The following is a 12899-nucleotide window of genomic DNA, read 5'->3' on the forward strand; positions in this document are numbered from 1 at the left end:
GGGAGCGGGGGATGGATGGTGAAGATGAAGGCTGTCCTCACAGGTGGATCTGTTTATAATGCGTCAAAGTCAACTTCCCCTCCCCAGCACTTTAGAGACGAGGCCCAACAGTTCATAACATTTCAGAACCCATGTGACACTGGTGTCAGTATTGCTGAGGATGGTGGACACATTTCCAGCAAAACAGAGAGCAACTCTGATATCAGTATATAAAACAAACATGCCAAAATTTGCTGAACCAGCACACCACAATCTCCTGAAAGTACTTCACAGTACGTGTTTGCATTCCGGGTTATAGGAATGCACATAGACTGGAGTTGAGCCTCCACTAACAATTTTGGAAGCTTGCAAAAGCTTGTATTCTCTTCTTGTCTTAACTGTTTATTGTCCATGTTTCACTTCCATACATGACAACACCCCTGCAAAATACCTTCAGAAGAGACTTCCTAACACTTGAATCTATATTTGATGTTAACAAATTTGGCTTCTTAAGTAATGCTTTTCTTGCCATTGCCATTGCCAGAATACATTTTATTTCTTCTCTACTAAGGCCATCATTGGTTATTTTGTTACTCAAATAACAATACAACTATGTTAAGTGTTTCATTTCCTAATCTAATTCCCTTAGCATCACCTCATTTAATTCAACTACACTCCATTATCCTTGTTTTCTTTTGTAGATGTTCATCTTATATCCTCCTTTCAAGATGCTGTGCACTCTGTTCAACCACTCATACAAGTCCGATGCTGTCTCCGACAAAATTACAACGTGATCGGCAAACCTCAAAATTTTTATTTCTTTGCCATGAACTTTCACTCCTACTCCAAATTTTTCTTTCGTTTCCTTTACTGCTTGCTCAATGTTTAGATCGAATAACATTGGTGATAGGCTAAAACCCTGTCTTACTCCCTTCTGAATCACTGCTTCCCTTTCATGGCCCTAAAAATCTTTTAACTGTCATCTGATTTTACAAGTTGTAAACAGCCTCTTATTCCTGCATTTTACACTTGCTACCATCAGAATTTCAAGGAGACTGTACCACTTAGTGTTGTCTACAAATGACATAAATGTAAGTTGCCTTTCCTTAACTTATCTTCTAAGATAAGTCACCGTGTCCATAATGCCTCTCGTGTTCCTACATTTCTCCGGAATCCAAACTGATCTTCCCCGAGGTCAGAATGGCATTTATGTCACATCTGTGACCATATTTATTACATTTTTGTTGCTGCGTTTCAATGCACAGTGTAGGAAGATTTTGTTATGGGAGGCTGGCAAGTAGAAAGGATCACAAGACACTCATTGAACGATGTGCCAGGTGGTCACATAGCGTGAGAATGGCTGGGTGCACAAGAGCCGCATCATTCTGGACAGAAAGTGGGGATTCACATACCAAAATGGGTAGTGAATCTTATTATTTATATTAACTATTTAAATATGTAATATACAGCTCCAACTGTGCTGCTGCTGAGACTTGCACTGAGAACTTGTTAACAATAATTTCAACATCCATAAATTTTCCAGGGAATGCTAATTACAAGTCTTAGTTACTGTGAGTGCTTATTCTTAGAAAGGATGGACCAATCACAATTGCACCCTGAGAGGGCAGGTACAAAACTGCTAATATAGCTCACAACTACTCTACAATTTGTTTCTTAGAAGGTAACACAGGAATTTGTGTATAAAATCTGATCTCATATAAAAACAGAACAGTTTGTTGAACAGTTGCCTCAGATCATCTACTTGTGTGACGTCAGTCCAAGGCACTCTGCGATCAGTTTTTGAGGTGGCAACGTGCCAACTATCGTGTGAAGTATAACTGAGTAAAGATGGAATTTATTGTTAGAAGTGCCTCAGAAAACATATTTTTGTGATCTCGTGTAGATTCTAGGATCATGCGAAGCATCTTGTGATTTTTGTGGAGCACAAGAACTAATAATTAATCACTGGGAATCTTGTTATGAAATTAACAATAGACTGGCTCCAGAAATCATTTTACAAATTTTGCAATTTGGCAAATAAAATATAATTAGTTGGCAGCATAAAATTTTAAAATTCTCATTTTGCTTAGCATTTAAATCTACCCACTTGCCACATTATTACTGCACAAGCTTAGAGCTTGTGACCGACAGAGAAGAAACCAACTGGGGCAATGTCCATAAGATGCAAGTTGAATATAATTCAGTTACAAGAAGTGTGAGGCCGACACTGGACTTTATTACGTGAATCACACTTAGCATCACTGTGTCCCTGTGTACATACTGTGTCAGATGATATTTCTAACATTCGTTCCCTTGTCTGCTGCGATAGTGTTATATCAGCTTCTATTAGTTATTCTAATCTTCTTCACAGAATTCGTGTTAGTATTTTGCAACCATGAATTGTTAAACTGACAGTTCTATGATATTCAGACCTGTCAGCACTTACTTTCTTTGGAATTTGAAATATTACATTCTTCTTGAGATCTAAGGGTATTTTACCTGTCTCATACATCTTTCACACCAGGTGGAATAGTTGTGTGATGGTTGAGGATATCAGTAGTTCTATCAGAATGCCATCTACTCCAGAGAGCATGTCTCACCTTAGGTCTCTTCAGTGTTCTGTAAATTTCTTCCTGCAGTATCATATCTCCCATCTCATCTTCACCAATGTCTTCTTCCATTTCTATGATATTGCCTTCAAGTATAGCACCTCCGAGTGCTCCTTCCATCTTTCCCTTCTTTGCTTAGCAGTGGTTTTACATCTGAGCTCTTTATGTTCATGCAGCCACTTCTCTGTTCTCCAAATGCCTCTTTAATTTTCCTATAGTCCATCTCTTTTTCCGTAGTGATATATGCTTTTATATGCTTAAATTTGTCCTATAGCCATTCTGGCTCTAGCATTTTGCACTTTCTATCAATCCAATTTTTTAAAAATTGTTTATATTCCTTTTCACCTGCTTCATTTTTATATTTTCTCCTTGCATCAAATTCAACATCTCTTGTCTTCTTACTTATTTAATACTCTAACTGCCTCCACTATCTCAGTCACTCATCTTCTACTGTATTCCCCTCCCCTCCCCTCAAACTCTCCACAACCTCTGGTTCTTTCAACTTATCTAGGTCCCATCTCCTTACTCCCCCTCTCTTTTGAATTTTTTTCAGTTTTAATCTACAGTTAATAACCAGTAAATTGTGATCAGTGTCTGCAGCTGCCCCTGGGAATGTCTTACATTTTAAAATCAGGTTTCAAAACCTCCAGCTTACCTTTTTATGTAAAGTCTAAAACTTTCTGCTGTCTTCAGGTTTCTTTCATGTATAAAATCTTTCCTGATTGTTAAACAAGGTGTCAGCAATGATTAAAATACACTCTGTGCAAAATTTTACTAGACTGCTTCCTCTGTCATTCCTTTCCCCTAAACTTTACTCACCTACTATTTTTCTCTCTTCCTTTTCCTACTATCATATTCCAGTCTCCCATCAGAGTTAAATTTTCCTCTTCCCTAACTATTTGAATAATTTTTTTAAAGTCATACATTTCTTCAATCTCTTCATCATCAGTGAAGCTAGTTTGGCATATAAACTTTTACTACTGTGATGGCTGTTAGGTTTCAATCTATCTTGGCTAACTATCTTGGTAACCTGTATCAGTTAGTATGTTATCAGCCCCCAGTAGACTAGAGGTATTTGAGTGGACTGGCCAGTCAAGCTCCTTGCTGGGTGCTTGTAGGTACTACCTGATGGCACACCAATCCTGTCAGAAGTCTATACAAACTGAGCTCATCCCTTAGGAATCCCATGAGCTACCAGGGAAACAAATATTGATCCAGGCAGAGCCTTATACAACTGGGTGGTGGCAGCTGTCCAGGTGGCTTGTGACATGACAGTTATTTGTTGTCATTTGGAAAGAGAAGTTTGCTTGTGGGTCGCACTTAAAGGGCATGTGCACGGTGGCCAGCCAGGCTGGCAGCGAGTGATTTTTTTTTTTTTTTTTTTTTTTTGTGGGGTTTAAGGGCGCTCAACTACTGAGGTCATTAGCGCCCAGTCACAGTTATTAGAGCACAGGGGATCTAGTAAAACTCAAGGGGAGGGGGGACACCAGAAAGGCTTGACAAAGATGCAGATAAAATAAGTAAAAAAGTTAGATGTCTTTGGACAAGCCAGTCAAAGTTATAAAACGCAGAACACGAGCAGCTGCTCGAGCGTCATCAGCTATAATATCCGGTAAAGTAGATGGCAGGGACAGGACAACACGAGATTGACTAAAGCGGGGACATGACAATAAAACATGGCGCACTGTTAATGCCTGACCACAAGGGCACTGCGGGGCTGGGTCACCGGAGAGCAGGTATCGGTGGCTAAACCGGCAATGCCCAATCCGCAACCTGGTCAGAAGGACCTCCTCTCGCCGAGATGGTCGGGAGGAGGTTGTCCAAGCAGTCGGGAGCGGTTTTACTGCCCGGAGCTTGTTTCCTTGGAGGGATGACCAAGCATCCCACCACAACGACACAAGCCTCTTACAAATGTCCCCACGAATGTCAGATGACGGGACACAATGGGAGGCTGGCCGAGGCAGGAGGACTGCAGCCTTGGCCGCAGCATCCACAGCCTCATTCCCAGGCACTCCTACATGTCCGGGAACCCACAGAAAGCGGACAGGAGAACCATTATCAGCGAAAGAATGGAGGGACTGCTGTATCCGTTGAACCAAGGGATGGACCGGATAGGGAGCTCCATGGCTCTGAAGAGCACTGATTGAGTCAGAGCAGAGTACATACGACGAATGGCGGTGGCGGCGGGCATACTGAACGGCCTGATGGAGAGCAAAAAGCTCGGCCGTAAAGCTGGAACATTGGTCGAGGAGCCGGTATTTAAAGGTGGCGGCCCCGACGACAAAGGTGCAGCCGACACCATCGGCAGTTTTGGAGCCATCGGTGTAAATAAAGGTGTGACCGGCAAGTCGAGCACAAAGTTCGACAAACCGTGAGCAATATACTGCAGCCGGAGTACCCTCCTTTGGGAGTGAGCTGAGGTCAAGATAAATATGAACTGGAGCCTGGAACCAAGGTGGTGTCGGGCTCTCACCCTCTCTGAAGGTGGTAGGGAGGGCAAAATCCAATTGTCGAAGCAGGCGACGGAAGCGGACTCCGGGGGGCAGCAGGGCAGACACATACAACCTGTACTGACGGTCGAGAGAATCGGCGAAGAAGGACTGGTAAGAGGGGTGGTCGGGCATAGACAACAGCCGGCAGGCATACCGACACAGCAGTACGTCGCGCCGGTAGGTCAATGGTAATTCGGCAGCTTCAGCATAAAGACTCTCGACAGGACTAGTGTAGAAGGCTCCGGTTGCAAGACGTAACCCCCGATGGTGGATGGAGTTGAGACGGCGCAAGAGGGATGGCCGAGCAGACGAGTAGACGAAGCTCCCATAATCCAGCTTCGATCGGACTATGGACCGATACAAGCGAAGCAGGACAGTGCGATCCGCTCCCCAAGATGAACCACTAAGAACTCTGAGGACATTAAGGGAACGTGTACAACGGGCCGCCAAATAAGAGACATGCGGAGACCAACACAGTTTCCTGTCCAACGTGAGCCCCAGAAACTTAGTTGTTTCCATGAATGGGAGAACAACGGGACCGAGATGTAAGGATGGCGGAAGGAACGCTTTATATCGCCAAAAGTTGATACAAACCGTCTTCTCTTCAGAGAACCGGAAGCCATTTGCCACGCTCCATGAGTATAGGCTGTCTAGACAACGCTGAAGGCAACGCTCCAGGAGGCATGTTCCCTGGGCACTGCAGTAGATCGCGACATCATCGACAAAGAGAGAGCCTGAGACATTAGGTGGAATGCAATCCATAATTGGATTGATCACTATGGCAAAAAGGGCTACGCTCAAGACGGAGCCCTGAGGCACTCCAGTCTCCTGGAGGAAGACGTCGGACAATACGGAACCCACACGTACCCTAAACTTTCGATCCGTTAAAAAGGAATCAATAAAAAGGGGCAGGCGACCGCGAGGCCCCACCTGTGCATAGTGCGGAGGATACCTCCTCTCCAACAGGTATCATAAGCCTTCTCCAAATCGAAGAACACGGCTACCGTTTGGCGCCGTCGCAAAAAGTTGTTCATGATGAATGTCAACAAGGTCACAAGGTGGTCAACAGCGGAGCGGCGGCGACGAAAGCCGCATTGGACATTGGTAAGTAGCCGTCGAGATTCAAGAATCCAGATTAACCGAGCATTAACCATGCGCTCCATCACCTTACAGACACAGCTTGTAAGAGAAATGGGGCGGTAACTAGAAGGAAGGTGTCTATCCTTCCCGGGTTTGGGTATAGGAACAACGACGGCGTCACACCAACGCATGGGGACCTGACCTTCGGTCCAGACGCGATTGTAGGTACGAAGAAGGAAGCTTTTGCCCGCCGGAGAAACGTGTGCCAGCATCTGAACATGAATGCCATCTGGCCCCGGAGCAGAGGGCCGGGACAGTGCAAGCGCACGTTCGAGTTCCCGCATAGTAAAGGGGGCATTATAAGTTTCCAGATTCAGCGAGTGGAAGCAAGGTCGCCGAGCCTCTTCTGCCTCTTTCCTGGGAAGGAAGGCAGGATGGTAATGGGCGGAGCTTGAAACCTCCGCGAAAAACCGGCCGAAGGCGTTGGAGACAGCCACAGGATCAACAAGGACCTCATTACCTGAGGTCAGGCCAGGTACCGAGGAGTGGGCCTTAATGCCCGACAGCCGGCGCAGGCTACCCCAGACGACAGAAGAGGGAGTAAAACTGTTAAAGGAGCTGGTGAAAGAGGCCCAACAAGCTTTTTTGCTGTTTTTGATGACTCTACGGCAATGCGCTCGGAGTCGTTTGTATCCAATACAATTCGCCAACGTAGGATGGCGGCGAAAGGTGCGTAAAGCACATCGTCGAGCACGGATAGCGTCTCTACAAGCCTCATTCCACCAGGGGACAGAAACGCGACGTGAAGAAGAGGCAGTACGGGGAATGGAACTTTCGGCAGCATTGATGATAACAGCCGTGAGGTGTTCGACCTGACTGTCACAACTGAGAAATTCGTGGTCCGGAAAGGTCGCCAGGGAGGAGTAAAGACCCCAGTCGGCTTTTGGTATGTTCCAGCTAGAAGGACGTGGGGATGGGGTGTGGTGCAGGAGACGAACGACACAGGGGAAGTGGTCGCTCGAATAGGTATCAGAAAAGACATACCACTCGAACCGACGGGCAAGAGTGGTAGAACAGATCGAGAGGTCCAAGTGGGAGTAGGTATGAGTAGAGTCCGAGAGGAAAGTTGGGGTGCCAGTATTGAGACAGACAAGATTGAGATGGTTGAAGACATCCGCCAAGAGTGAGCCTCTTTGACAGGATGCAGGAGAGCCCCAAAGGGGATGATGAGCATTGAAGTCGCCGAACAATAAATACGGCGGAGGAAGCTGAACAATCAGGTGCATCATGTCAGCCCGACTAACTGCGGATGACGGTGGAGTGTAGATGGTACAAACAGAAAAAGTAAAAGCAGAAAGAGTAATACAGACAGCTATTGCTTGGAGTGGGGTGGTCAATGGGATGGGATGGTAATAGACATCGTCCCGAACTAGCAATATGACCCCACCATGAGCTGGGATACCGTCCACAGGGGTGAGGTCATACCACTCCGAGGTATAGTAGGCAAAGGCAATACGGTCAGTCGGGCGCAACTTGGTTTCCTGGAGACCAAGGACGAGCGGACAGTGCAGGCAGAGGAGCAGTTTTAATTCCTCCAGATTAGAGCGAATACCTCTTATGATCCAATGTAACAAGGCCATCGCTAGTCAAAGAAGAGGGGGGACGAGACGGGGGAAGAGCTGGTCACCTCGACGGCCGTGGAGGGCCAGGTTTCGAGGGAACAACGCTACAACCGGCGGGAGGCGGATGCTGTTCCATCGAGTCGTCGCCAGCTGCAGCTGCTGTCCCTGGTGGTGTAGGAGGGGCAGCATCATTTGCCGACGAGAGGCCAGCTGAGCGCCTGGCAACAGAGCGTCCTGGCGAAACTGAGGACGGCCGGGAGCAGCGACTCACGGATGGAGCGTCAGACGAAACGCGCCGGGGTGGAGAGAGACTTCTTCTTGGAGGCCTTCTTGGAAGTCCGAGGAGGCACAGGGATGGTGGGCTGGACCCGAAGAAGGTCTTCACGTGCGGGGTCCGTTTTGGAATGCCGGACCTCGGAAGCTGGGGTCGCGAACGTTTCCCCAATGGATGCCTGAGAAGAGGATCGCTTCTCAGGCGGCGGGGAGGGGGGGGGGAGGAAGGGTGGCCCCTGGGGCAGAGGGGGCGGGGGCCACGGGGGAGGAGGATTTGGAAGGGAGGGATTTGGGAGGCGGAGGCAGAGTCCCCGGATGGGGGGAGGAGGCGGAGGGGGGGACAGGATAGGGATGAGGATATTGCAGAAGGAGTGGACACAACTGAGGCAAACGAAGCGGTCAACGGCACGGGATGGAGGAAGTCATACTTCTTCTTGGCCTCAGAATAAGAGAGACGATCCAAAGTTTTGAGTTCTTGTATCTTCTTCTCCTTCTGATATGCGGGGCAGTCTGAGGATCTAGGCGAGTGGATGCCAGGACAATTAACGCACCGAGGTGGTGGGGTGCATGTATGTTCCTCACGAAGAGGACGTCCACAATCGCCACAAAGGGGCTCAGCCTCACACTGTGACGACATGTGCCCAAAGCGCAAACAGCGAAAGCAGCGCATAGGAGGCGGGACTTAAGGTCGCACGTCGCACCGGTAGCACATCACCTTTACCTTCTCTGGGAGAACGTCCCCCTCGAAGGCGAGGATAAAGGCCCCGGTGTCGATGCGACGGTCTTTGGGGCCGCGCTGGACTCGCCGGCCGAAATGCACGCCTCGGCGCTCCAGGTTGGCCCTGAGCTCCTCATCAGATTGCAGCAGGAGGTCCCGATGAAAAATAACCCCCTGCGTCCTATTTAGTGCTAGATGCGGGACAATGGACACTGGGATGTCCCCAAGGCGGTCGCACGCCTGGAGCGCCGCCGACTGTGTGGCGGAGGTGGTCTTTATAAGAACGGACCCCGAACGCATCTTGCTGAGAGCCTCGATTTCCCCAAAGATGTCTTCAATGTGCTGAACAAAGAACATGGGCTTGGAGGCGGCGAACATCCCCCCCATCGGTTCGAGAACAGACCAAATAGCGGGGGAAGTACTTCGCCCCAAGCCGGCGGGCCTGTCCCTCCTCCCAGGGAGTGGCCAAGGAGAAAATGGCAGGAGAACCAGAACTAGAGACAGTACCTTTTCTTTTGAAAGACTTGGCCGCAGAGCGACCTGATACGTGTTGACGTTTCATCTGCGAAACGTCAGCCCCGATACCACCCACTCCGACCAGGGGCCCTCCCCACGGGCGCCACCCAGCCTCAGCAAGGGCCACCTGGCAGGATGACCGTTGCCGGGAGTCCTGATGCCCCAAGGAGACGGGCATCTACTCCTTGGCCGACGTGGGGAGGGTGCAGCTCAGGTATCGGCAGTACAATCCCTGTGTTGTAAGGGGACTACAACCTAGAGGGTACATGACGACCCCACCACAACGGGCTGGCTACTGTGCTGGATTTCGGGTGCCATGGAAAGTCCATCAGGATCGTAGGTGCAGATGGGGACGCACTATGGGCGTAACTTGTACAACCCATCAGGCGTTTAGGCCCAATTTGAGGAATAGTGGGTATGGTTACAACGCCAGTACAATGCTGAGTGCCAAGGTCTTAGTGCACTGAGGACCAGTGGTACACCACGTAAGGCGTCCTTCCCCAAAAGGCTCGTACTTCTGTAGAATTTTGAAAAAAGGAGGTCAAACCCCAAGGGGGACCATCACATGGAATGCCGAAACGGTTGAAACTCCTTTTAGTCGCCTCTTACGACAGGCAGGAATACCTCGGGCCTATTCTTACCCCGGACCCGCAGGGGGGTGGCAGCGAGTGAGTGGACAGCGGCAGATCGCTCCATGTGGACCTGTCAGTCTCAATTGGCTGGCGATTATGTCACTTCATAAGGGTTTACCCCATTACAGCACATGGCTTTAAGACAATGTTTAATCCACATTTGTGTTTATCACATGCAAATGGAAATTAGTATGACGAAGTATGATATGGAAAATGAAAGAGGAGTTGAGATGAATCAGCTGAGATACTGATACGATTTATACAAATTTTACTTCAACAGATATTAAATAAACAAATGTGCAACATGTGCAAGTTAATCAACAATTTATGACTTTTGAACCAGTGCAAGTACAGAGTGGAGCGAGTACTCATTTTAAAGGTCTCGTCTAAGTGAAATGACTGACATACTTGCAGTGTTAATATTTCACTGGTAAAACACCAATTTAGTAATTTGTTGCTATTAATTAAAACAAACAATACAAGACAGAAATGTGAAAAGCAAGGCAATGTACGATAGCAGGTGTCGTTATAAACATTTCAACATGATTAGTTTGTGATATTTCTAATTATTATGATATGTCACCTTTGTTTATCAATAATTTTAACTTCTGAAACTTCCTGGCAGATTAAAACTGTGTGCCGGACCGAGACTCGAACTTAGGACCTTTGCCTTTCGCAGGCAAGTGCTCTACGAACTGAGCTACCCAAGCACAGCTCACGCCCCGTCCTCACAGCTTTACTTCTGCCAGTACCTCGTCTCCTACCTTCCAAACTTTACAGAAGCTTTCCTGCGAATCTTGCAGAACTAGGACTCTTGAAAGACAGGAGCCACAGCCTGGGGGATGCTTCCAGAATGAGATTTTCACTCTGCAGCAGAGTGTGTGCTGATATGAAACTTCCTCGCAGATTAAAACTGGTGCTGGACCGAGACTCAAACTCAGGACCTTTGCCTTTTGTGGGCAAGTGCTCTACAAGGTTCGCAGGAGAGTTTCTGTAAAGTTTGGAAGGTAGGAGACAAGGTACTGGCAGAAGTAAAGCTGTGAGGATGGGGTGTGAGTCGTGCTTGGGTAGCTCAGTTGGTAGAGCACTAGACCCGCGAAAGGCAAAGGTACCGAGTTCGAGTCTCAGTCTGGCACAGTTTTAATCTACCAGGAAGTTTCATATCAGCACACACTCCGCTGCAGAATGAAAATCTCATTCTGGAATTTTAGCTTAGTTTTGCAAATATTTGTTTAACCTTTGTATATATCTAAATTCTGGTTAGTGCATCGGAAAGACTGCCTCAAATCCATATGGAAAGTGGTGCCTTACAAAGACGTGCAATGTTCTTTAGTGGCACAAATGGACAGAAACTATTTTTGCACTCTGCAAAGATAATTGCAAAACTTTAAAACATTAATTATGGGCTAACTACTGCAGCTACAAATTGTGTAACATATGTTTTTTGATGAGAACTGAAGCATGCATATCATCATGCAAATAGAATTAAGAATATGTAAAAAGTTATGCAAAGAAGTAGTGATCAATGGAAAGCAGATTGTGATGTAGCTTGTCAAATTTTTGATCGAAGGTATTTCCAGTTCATAGTTCTGTGCTTTTGCACGTGTTGTATCTTTTGGTGATTGTTTTTGTAAGGAAATGGGACTTTATTGCAAAATTGTAGCTATGGGACTGTTTCCGTTACAGTGCCACAACACTTAGTTGCTGAAGCACTACTCTGGGAGTATTTACTTCTGAGCATTCCAAACAGTGTTTTGGGATACCAGTGGGACTTAGTTTCTAGGTTGGACTATTTTCGCCAGGTTTAGATTATTCTGTGGCATCAGACACCTAGGAATTCGCGCTAATGTTGAGTGAACTTTAGACCATCGGGATTAGGCCACGTTTTAGCGAAGTGTGTGTGTGTTGGGGTTTATGGGCGCTCAACATCGAGGTCATCAGCGCCCCGTTTTAGCGAATTGATCAATTTGCTAAATTTCAATCAATGTTCTTCAGCATTCAATCATTATTAAAATTTATAGCGTGATCAGCATCACTATTGGGGCTGGAGCAGTAATTAAAATGGCACGTTACTGTTTGGAAGATAGTGCATTCAGTTATGCATAAAAACTTGTGGATTTTAAGGAACTTAACACATGCATTCGATTCATCATACGACTTCAGCCTCAGACTGTACCCTGGTTAACATTTGTACTTTTCAGTCAGTAGCATCAAGAGTATTTTATTTAGGCACTTTAACAGGTGTTAAGAGCACGTATCTGGCAGCAGAAAGAGTAGGATATTGTCCCCAAGTTAGACGATGAGAGCCAAAGAGCAGAAGCATTTGCAGCACCATTCCCATTGCGCCAACCGTCACAGGTTGCCCACTGGAGACTTTTACCTCAACAGTCATTGACCCATCAGCATGAAGCACACCTTGAGGGTGAGGACTTTTTTTTAATAAAGGTGTACACCTTCATTGTGCTCCAGGCAATGAAGCTATGGGAATGGCTTTAGTTACACCCCTCCAAACACTGTTTGAAAAAAATTGTATAATATTAATGCCACTGTTCATTAACTTTCAGCCAGAACGCCATTATTGTGGACTAGTTCTTTGCACACTTTGGTCAGTAGTTTTGTTATGATGACTGATGGTAAATAAGTAAGCTGTTGTATGCGCAACAATGTCAACTGCACTCACATGTCAAGAATGTAAACAGTTAAAAAATGGGCATTCCATCAGGAAGTGGCGGACAGTTAAAACTTGGGCGCATTGTGTACAAAGTGGTGGGGCAGCACCATTTATCAAATGTCAATGGTTAGAAAGGCAGTACTCAATACGCAGCGTAGTTAAAATGACCTCTTCCCAGCGGGAGGGCCGAGAGGTGGTCGTCCAAGCCGCTGGGAGAGGCTCAATAAGCCAGAGCTTATTCCTGCGAAGGGAGGACCATTGGCAATGCAAACATATGCCACCTCCTGGCAGACGGCAACACAGGAAT

Source organism: Schistocerca cancellata, chromosome 5, assembly GCF_023864275.1.
Source record: "Schistocerca cancellata isolate TAMUIC-IGC-003103 chromosome 5, iqSchCanc2.1, whole genome shotgun sequence".
NCBI lineage: Eukaryota > Metazoa > Arthropoda > Insecta > Orthoptera > Acrididae > Schistocerca > Schistocerca cancellata.